This window comes from Podarcis filfolensis, assembly GCF_964270895.1.
Source record: "Podarcis filfolensis genome assembly, chromosome: Z".
Classification (NCBI taxonomy): domain Eukaryota; kingdom Metazoa; phylum Chordata; class Lepidosauria; order Squamata; family Lacertidae; genus Podarcis; species Podarcis filfolensis.
In genome coordinates, this window is record NC_139617.1 from 46,597,037 (window position 1) to 46,605,882 (window position 8,846).

The 8,846-nt window shown below is 43.5% G+C and overlaps 1 long non-coding RNA gene across 1 annotated transcript; it reads left to right on the top strand.

Annotated features, from left to right (window-relative positions):
- The first annotated feature begins 5,195 nt into the window (after positions 1–5,195).
- Positions 5,196–6,527, top strand: LOC310754932. Its single transcript, XR_014544074.1, has 3 exons — positions 5,196–5,895; positions 6,145–6,228; positions 6,425–6,527. It is a non-coding gene; the product is annotated as an uncharacterized lncRNA (long non-coding RNA).
- The last annotated feature ends 2,319 nt before the right edge of the window (positions 6,528–8,846 follow it).

The window sequence follows — 8,846 nt, forward strand, 5'->3', positions numbered from 1 at the left end:
GTAAGCAAAACTACAAACATGTAAAGTCCAGCAAACGTTTAAGCACCTACAAATTCATAATTAGTAGGAATGAGCCTTGATCATTTTTTCCTGTACATAAAGGGCAGAAAACTTTGTCTGCTAATGGTAAGGCTGAAATGATTGAGGAAATATTTGAAACCCTCTGGCCATTTTCACTCATACATAAGAGGGTGGCTGAACGTTCCACTAATGACCAGAGGGGTATGGTGGGGCTCACAAGATAAGGCTGAATTGACTGAGAAGTTATTGAAAGCTTAGGAATCCTGACTGGCCATTTTCACTCATAAATAAGAGGGTGGCTGTACGTTCCACTAATGACCAGATGGGGCACACAAAATCATAACAACCCACATTTGTGAAACATTTTGGAATAGAGATCGGTACCCCTATATCCTGTAGATAAAGGAGGCATGTAGCTCCCAATTTTCTTTGCCTGGGGTGCAAATATTTGAAACTCTCTGGCCATTTTCACTCATACATAAGAGGGTGGCTGAACGTTCCACTAATGACCAGAGGGGTGTGGTGGGGCTCACAAGATAAGGCTGAATTGACTGAGAAGTTATTGAAAGCTTAGGAATCCTGACTGGCCATTTTCACTCATAAATAAGAGGGTGGCTGATTGTTCCACTAATGACCAGATGGGGCCCACAAAATCATAACAACCCACATTTGTGAAACAGTTTGGAATAGAGATCTGTACCCCTATATCCTGTAGATAAAGGAGGCATGTAGCTCCCAATTTTCCTTGTCTGGGGTGCAAATAGGTCTGTTTAATGCGGGGAACACGATCCATTAACGCTGAGACTTTATTAGAAATTTAATTTGACCAAAATTGTGTTACTGGCTTTTTGGTGAAAACTTGCATGATAGGGTAGATAGCTACTGGGTTTCTTGTATTTCAGAGAGTTGGCCTAGATGACCCCAAAGTCCCTTCCAACCCTGCGAATCTGTGGATGTATGGAAGGAAACGTGTCTGCAAGGATTGGAGTGGGTATTTAGGGGTTTCCACCATTTTGTCAGCCATTTGTAAGCAAAACTACAAACATGTAAAGTCCAGCAAACGTTTAAGCACCTACAAATTCATAATTAGTAGGAATGAGCCTTGACCATTTTTTCCTGTACATAAAGGGCAGAAAACTTTGTCTGCTAATGGTAAGGCTGAAATATTTGAAACTCTCTGGCCATTTTCACTCATACATAAGAGGGTGGCTGAACGTTCCACTAATGACCAGAGGGGTGTGGGGGGGCACACAAGATAAGGCTGAATTGACTGAGAAGTTATTGAAAGCTTAGGAATGCTGACTGGCCATTTTCACTCATAAATAAGAGGGTGGCTGAACGTTCCACTAATGACCAGATGGGGCACACAAAATCATAACAACCCACATTTGTGAAACATTTTGGAATAGAGATCGGTACCCCTATATTCTGTAGATAAAGGAGGCATGTGGCTCCCAATTTTCTTTGCCTGGGGTGCAAATATTTGAAACTCTCTGGCCATTTTCACTCATACATAAGAGGGTGGCTGAACGTTCCACTAATGACCAGAGGGTTGTGTGGGGGCTCACAAGATAAGGCTGAATTGACTGAGAAGTTATTGAAAGCTTAGGAATCCTGACTGGCCATTTTCACTCGTAAATAAGAGGGTGGCTGATTGTTCCACTAATGACCAGATGGGGCCCACAAAATCATAACAACCCACATTTGTGAAACATTTTGGAATAGAGATCTGTACCCCTATATCCTGTAGATAAAGGAGGCATGTAGCTCCCAATTTACTTTGCCTGGGGTGCAAATAGGTCTGTTTAATGCGGGGAACACGATCCATTAACGCTCAGACTTTATTAGAAATTTAATTTGACCAAAATTGTGTTACTGGCTTTTTGGTGAAAACTTGCATGATAGGGTAGATAGCTACTGGGTTTCTTGTATTTCGGAGAGTTGGACTAGGTGACCCCAAAGTCCCTTCCAACCCTGCGAATCTGTGGATGTATGGAAGGAAACGTGTCTGCAAGGATTGGAGTGGGTATTTAGGGGTTTCCACCATTTTGTCAGCCATTTGTAAGCAAAACTACAAACATGTAAAGTCCAGCAAACGTTTAAGCACCTACAAATTCATAATTAGTAGGAATGAGCCTTGACCATTTTTTCCTGTACATAAAGGGCAGAAAACTTTGTCTGCTAATGGTAAGGCTGAAATATTTGAAACTCTCTGGCCATTTTCACTCATACATAAGAGGGTGGCTGAACGTTCCACTAATGACCAGAGGGGTGTGGGGGGGCACACAAGATAAGGCTGAATTGACTGAGAAGTTATTGAAAGCTTAGGAATGCTGACTGGCCATTTTCACTCATAAATAAGAGGGTGGCTGAACGTTCCACTAATGACCAGATGGGGCACGCAACCCACATTTGTGAAACATTTTGGAATAGAGATCGGTACCCCTATATTCTGTAGATAAAGGAGGCATGTAGCTCCCAATTTTCTTTGCCTGGGGTGCAAATATTTGAAACTCTCTGGCCATTTTCACTCATACATAAGAGGGTGGCTGAACGTTCCACTAATGACCAGAGGGGTGTGTGGGGGCACACAAGATAAGGCTGAATTGACTGAGAAGTTATTGAAAGCTTAGGAATCCTTACTGGCCATTTTCACTCGTAAATAAGAGGGTGGCTGATTGTTCCACTAATGACCAGATGGGGCCCACAAAATCATAACAACCCATATTTGTGAAACATTTTGGAATAGAGATCTGTAGCCCTATATCCTGTAGATAAAGGAGGCATGTAGCTCCCAATTTTCTTTGCCTGGGGTGCAAATATTTGAAACTCTCTGGCCATTTTCACTCATATATAAGAGGGTGGCTGAACGTTCCACTAATGACCAGAGGGGTGTGTGGGGGCTCACAAGATAAGGCTGAATTGACTGAGAAGTTATTGAAAGTTTAGGAATGCTGACTGGCCATTTTCACTCATAAATAAGAGGGTGGCTGAACGTTCCACTAATGACCAGATGGGGCACGCAAAATCATAACAACCCACATTTGTGAGACATTTTGGAATAGAGATCGGTACCCCTATATTCTGTAGATAAAGGAGGCATGTAGCTCCCAATTTTCTTTGCCTGGGGTGCAAATATTTGAAACTCTCTGGCCATTTTCACTCATACATAAGAGGGTGGTTGAACGTTCCACTAATGACCAGAGGGGTGTGTGGGGGCACACAAGATAAGGCTGAATTGACTGAGAAGTTATTGAAAGCTTAGGAATCCTGACTGGCCATTTTCGCTCGTAAATAAGAGGGTGGCTGAACGTTCCACTAATGACCAGATGGGGCCCACAAAATCATAACAACCCACATTTGTGAAACATTTTGGAATAGAGATCTGTACCCCTATATCCTGTAGATAAAGGAGGCATGTAGCTCCCAATTTACTTTGCCTGGGGTGCAAATAGGTCTGTTTAATGCGGGGAACACGATCCATTAACGCTGAGACTTTATTAGAAATTTAATTTGACCAAAATTGTGTTACTGGCTTTTTGGTGAAAACTTGCATGATAGGGTTGATAGCTACTGGGTTTCTTGTATTTCAGAGAGTTGGACTAGGTGACCCCAAAGTCCCTTCCAACCCTGCGAATCTGTGGATGTATGGAAGGAAACGTGTCTGCAAGGATTGGAGTGGGTATTTAGGGGTTTCCACCATTTTGTCAGCCATTTGTAAGCAAAACTACAAACATGTAAAGTCCAGCAAACGTTTAAGCACCTACAAATTCATAATTAGTAGGAATGAGCCTTGATCATTTTTTCCTGTACATAAAGGGCAGAAAACTTTGTCTGCTAATGGTAAGGCTGAAATATTTGAAACTCTCTGGCCATTTTCACTCATACATAAGAGGGTGGCTGAACGTTCCACTAATGACCAGAGGGGTGTGGGGGGGCTCACAAGATAAGGCTGAATTGACTGAGAAGTTATTGAAAGCTTAGGAATGCTGACTGGCCATTTTCACTCATACATAAGAGGGTGGCTAAATGTTCCACTAATGACCAGATGGGGCACGCAAAATCATAACAACCCACATTTGTGGAACATTTTAGAACAGAGATCTGTACCCCTATATCCTGTAGATAAAGGAGGCATGTAGCTCCCAATTTACTTTGCCTGGGGTGCAAATATTTGAAACTCTCTGGCCATTTTCACTCATACATAAGAGGGTGGCTGAACGTTCCACTAATGACCAGATGGGGCACACAAAATCATAACAACCCACATTTGTGAAACAGTTTGGAATAGAGATCTGTACCCCTATATCCTGTAGATAAAGGAGGCATGTAGCTCCCAATTTTCCTTGTCTGGGGTGCAAATAGGTCTGTTTAATGCGGGGAACACGATCCATTAACGCTGAGACTTTATTAGAAATTTAATTTGACCAAAATTGTGTTACTGGCTTTTTGGTGAAAACTTGCATGATAGGGTAGATAGCTACGGGGGTTTCTTGTATTTCGGAGAGTTTTACTAGGTGACCCCAAAGTCCCTTCCAACCCTGCGAATCTGTGGATGTATGGAAGAAAACGTGTCTGCAAGGATTGGAGTGGGTATTTAGGGGTTTCCACCATTTTGTCAGCCATTTGTAAGCAAAACTACAAACATGTAAAGTCCAGCAAACGTTTAAGCACATACAAATTCATAATTAGTAGGAATGAGCCTTGACCATTTTTTCCTGTACATAAAGGGCAGAAAACTTTGTCTGCTAATGGTAAGGCTGAAATGATTGAGGAAATATTTGAAACCCTTTGGCCATTTTCACTCATACATAAGAGGGTGGCTGAACGTTCCACTAATGACCAGAGGGGTGTGGTGGGGCTCACAAGATAAGGCTGAATTGACTGAGAAGTTCCTAAGGTAATATCTTAAAAAACCTGGTGTAGCAAACTTCTTCCTTTGTCTGTAACGTCTCACTTAGTTAGCTTCAGCTGCAATACTTTGTATTATCAGAGGCGGCGATAATAACTAACAAGTAATCTCTAAGTGGGACGTAGGACTTGCCAATCAGAAGGTCGGTGGTTCAAATCCCCGTGACAGGTTGAGCTCCCATTGCTCGGTCCCTGCTCCTGCCAACCTAGCAGTTCGAAAGCCCTGTCAAAGTGCAAGTAGATAAATAGGTACCGCTCTGGTGGGAAGGTAAACGGCATTTCCGTGCACTGCTCTGGTTCGCCAGACGCGGCTTAGTCATGCTGGCCACATGACCCAGAAGGTGTACGCCGGCTCCCTCAGCCAATAAAGCGAGATGAGCACCGCAACCCCAGAGTCGGTCACGACTGGACCTAATGGTCAGGGGTCCCTTTACCTTTACCTTTAATCTCTAACTGCTCTATTGTAATTATACCAGCAATACAGTTGTGTGTCTTCTGGCTAAAGGTCAACTAGGTGAGTATCTTGTGCTTGGCTGAGGAGAAAATATGTGTTGTGTTCTGCCTGCAACTCTTTGTACAAAGATTCTTTCAGGTCGCAGTGAGGGGGACCATTCAAGCACCCTGAGCCCGTTAGAGAAAAGGTAGGCTCCAAATGGAATAATACATCAAATATGCAAACTAAATATTCCAAAGAGCTTGTATTGAGCAATGTTGGTTATTCAATCACTTTTTCAGAAGAGCTGCAAACTCGAAAGCCTAATGCAGTCACTCTCCCTGCTTCTACCTGGAGGGACTTCTATCTTGTCGGGACACCACTGCAAGGGAGGCCCTTTCCTGTGCCATCACCACACAATAAGGTACATCTTTTGGTGGGACAGCCATCCTTGCTTTGTTCCAGCTCTTTTTTTTACAGACCTCACAGAGCTACCTGTGCCTGAAGCAGATTGCCTGCTCAATTGATAAGTACAGTGGTACCTCGGGTTACATATGCTTCAGGTTACAGACACTTCAGGTTACAGACTCCGCTAACCTAGAAATAGTACCTCGGCTTAAGAACTTTGCTTCAGGATGAGAACAGAAATCGTGCAGTGGCGGCGCGGCGGCAGCAGGAGGCCCCATTAATTAAAGTGGTGCTTCGGGTTAAGAACAGTTTCAGGTTAAGAACGGACCTCCAGAATGAATTAAGTACTTAACCCGAGGTACCACTGTAAGGCAGTGTCAGAGCTCTTGATACATCAAGTGAACATCTGCAGCATAGGATTGAGAGATATCTGCGTCTTGACTGCACTGTTTTAGGTAACCTGCTGTTTTTGCTCCTCTGTATCTCAAGGGGAGGGATGCTGAAGACCCTAGTCTCTTCCAAGTGCATCTCAGTGACACAAGAAATAGAATTTTGCAAGCAAGCGAAGTTCACACCACAATTTAGTGATCTTTTTCAGTACAATCCTTTTGTGCTGGCTTCTCCATTTCTGTTCGCTTGATCTCTTCACAGTTCTGTCCAAGAGCCCACCACACTCAGGGGAAGCCAGCACCTCCTGCAGAAGTCAGGTTGGTAAGAACATTTCTCTGGAATTAGCGGGAATAGGCTGGGGACAAGCTAATGAGTCCAGATTGCTTTTCACAGACCAGCAGAAGGAATTCCAGGCCCATGAATTCACACTTCAGAGGGACAAACAAAAAGGTGACTTTCAAGACTGGAACCAGCCTCTCTCTCTGTTCTGCCCTGCAAATTAATGGCAGTCAAAATGGCACTCTGTGACTTAAACACATCTAGGTGAATATCCCTTGCTTGGCCGGCAAGAATACTGCTTGCCCAAAAATGGAAATAAGAAGAATTACCGTCGATGGAAGAATGGAGAATGAAGTTAATGGAATACGCAGAACTTGACAAATTAACAGGAAGGATCCGAGGCCTACGAGACCACAGATTCACTGAAGACTGGAGTAAATTTGTAGACTATTTGAAAAGTATTTGCAATGAACAATTAACGTTTGTAGGTTTGCAAGAGGCTCTGTGAAAATAATATTAGAAATATTGTAAAAAAGGGAATAAGAGGGAGGAGGCTTTTAATAAAAGGCAATAATAGATTAAGAAATGCGGAAGAAGGATTAAAACGGAGGATTTGCAGAGGAGCTGAGGGAACTCGAAAAAATGTATTTGTGAAAAATTGTGTTATGTGTTTTTATATTCTTGTATTGTAAAATGAATAAAAAATAATTTTTTTAAAAAAAGAATATCCCTTGTCTGCAACTTCATAACTCTTAAGGGTTTTCTTTTTCCTGAGAGAACATTCAGTATTCAGAGTGTTCGCTCAGGTTTTGCTTTTCACCTTGTTGCATTGCCAAAAAAAAGAAAAAGCAAAAAAAGCAAAAGGCGCTGGTGGTTGGCACTCCTGGTTTCCAGGACGGGGTTCAAGTCCCTGCGGTGCCCTTGCTTATTTCCAATGCAACCTCTCTCTCTATCTCTCTATCTCTTTATCTATCTCTCCCCCCCAAAAAACTAAATCAAGCAAGGTTCTCCCCTGATATATCACTGGTGTGTGTCTAAGACAAGGTGGATTACATGGATGCTTCTCATCCTAGCACTCCCAGCCACAGGGAACAAAATTTATATATATAAAGACTGTCTCTTAATTTGCATTGTTTGTTTAGGAAGACACCTAAATATACAAACAAATGGATCCTATTTAGATTATGCAGTGTAGGAAAGCTCTGTTTCTGCACATGACTGTGACATGTTTGGGAAAGTCTTGCTTCTAAGTTTCGTCTCTGTACATGCTGCACAAATCGTTCTGCACAAATCATTCTAATACTAAGACATTCCCTCACCACCCCAGAATGTTCAGTTCACATTGAGGTCATGAAACACCGTACCCTGACCTGTTCTTAATGCATAGTTGACCACATCTATTGGAACGTAATTGTTTAAGTCTTGCATTATCAATCATTAGTTATATTTTAATTAGGAGGTTTTCATGCCTGTCTAGTTCTGTGCTCCCTTTCCCAGCCTTTAATCTATCGGTGATTAATGCCTATATGCAACCTTTGCTTTGTACTTGTGTTAACCAATCAGCAACAATCACGTATGTGGCAATGCTGTAATATTCAATAAAAGGGACTCCCCGAGACTTGCTCGGGAGATGCCTCCCAGATGACACTCGCTACCTGTCTGTCGTTATTTCAACCCAACATCTGGTGACCCCGACGTGATTGCCAGATCCCTTACGCAGCCAAGCCCCTGTACTTCACTCGACTGGAAAAGTCTTAGCGCGCTACTTCATGAGTATGGGGGGGGGGGAATTGACAAAATTCCAAAAAGAGCATGCCAAGGAGCTGCTCCATCTCGTTAGACAGCGGGTGGCGGGTGCTCATATTTCTTTGAATGAAGTTGAACAATTGTTATGTGAAATTGCTTGCCAGTGCCTCTGGTATCCAGAATCAGGGTCTTTAGGATCAGAGGCTTGGCAAAAGATCGGAAAAACCCTTTTCGCAGAACCAAGGGCACCGATTCATTGTCTGCTCACTTGGCAGAAGTGTGCAGATGCCGTCGCTAGATTAGGACCTCAGGCATCTCAGGCATTCCCGACGGCACCTGCTCTTTTGCCCGTTGAAGACAATCCCCCACCTTACCCTAAGATTTCACCCCCATTGCAACCTTGCCAACCCCTCCCTACGCCTCAGCCCACATCCACTCCCGCCATCCCTCCTTCGCCTGCCCCAGCCCCTGCGTGCTCTCCTACAGGAGCTGTGCGCGCCGCACTTTCTCTAGCTAGGCAGAAAGGGCTCCTGTCCTTAGAGGAAGAGTCTGAATGGGCTGGTGAGATGCCATCTGCTTTCCCTATCTCCTATACCAACCCAGGCACTGCACAACAACAGGTGTTGTACGAGACACTTCCTTATTCTGTTATGAGGGA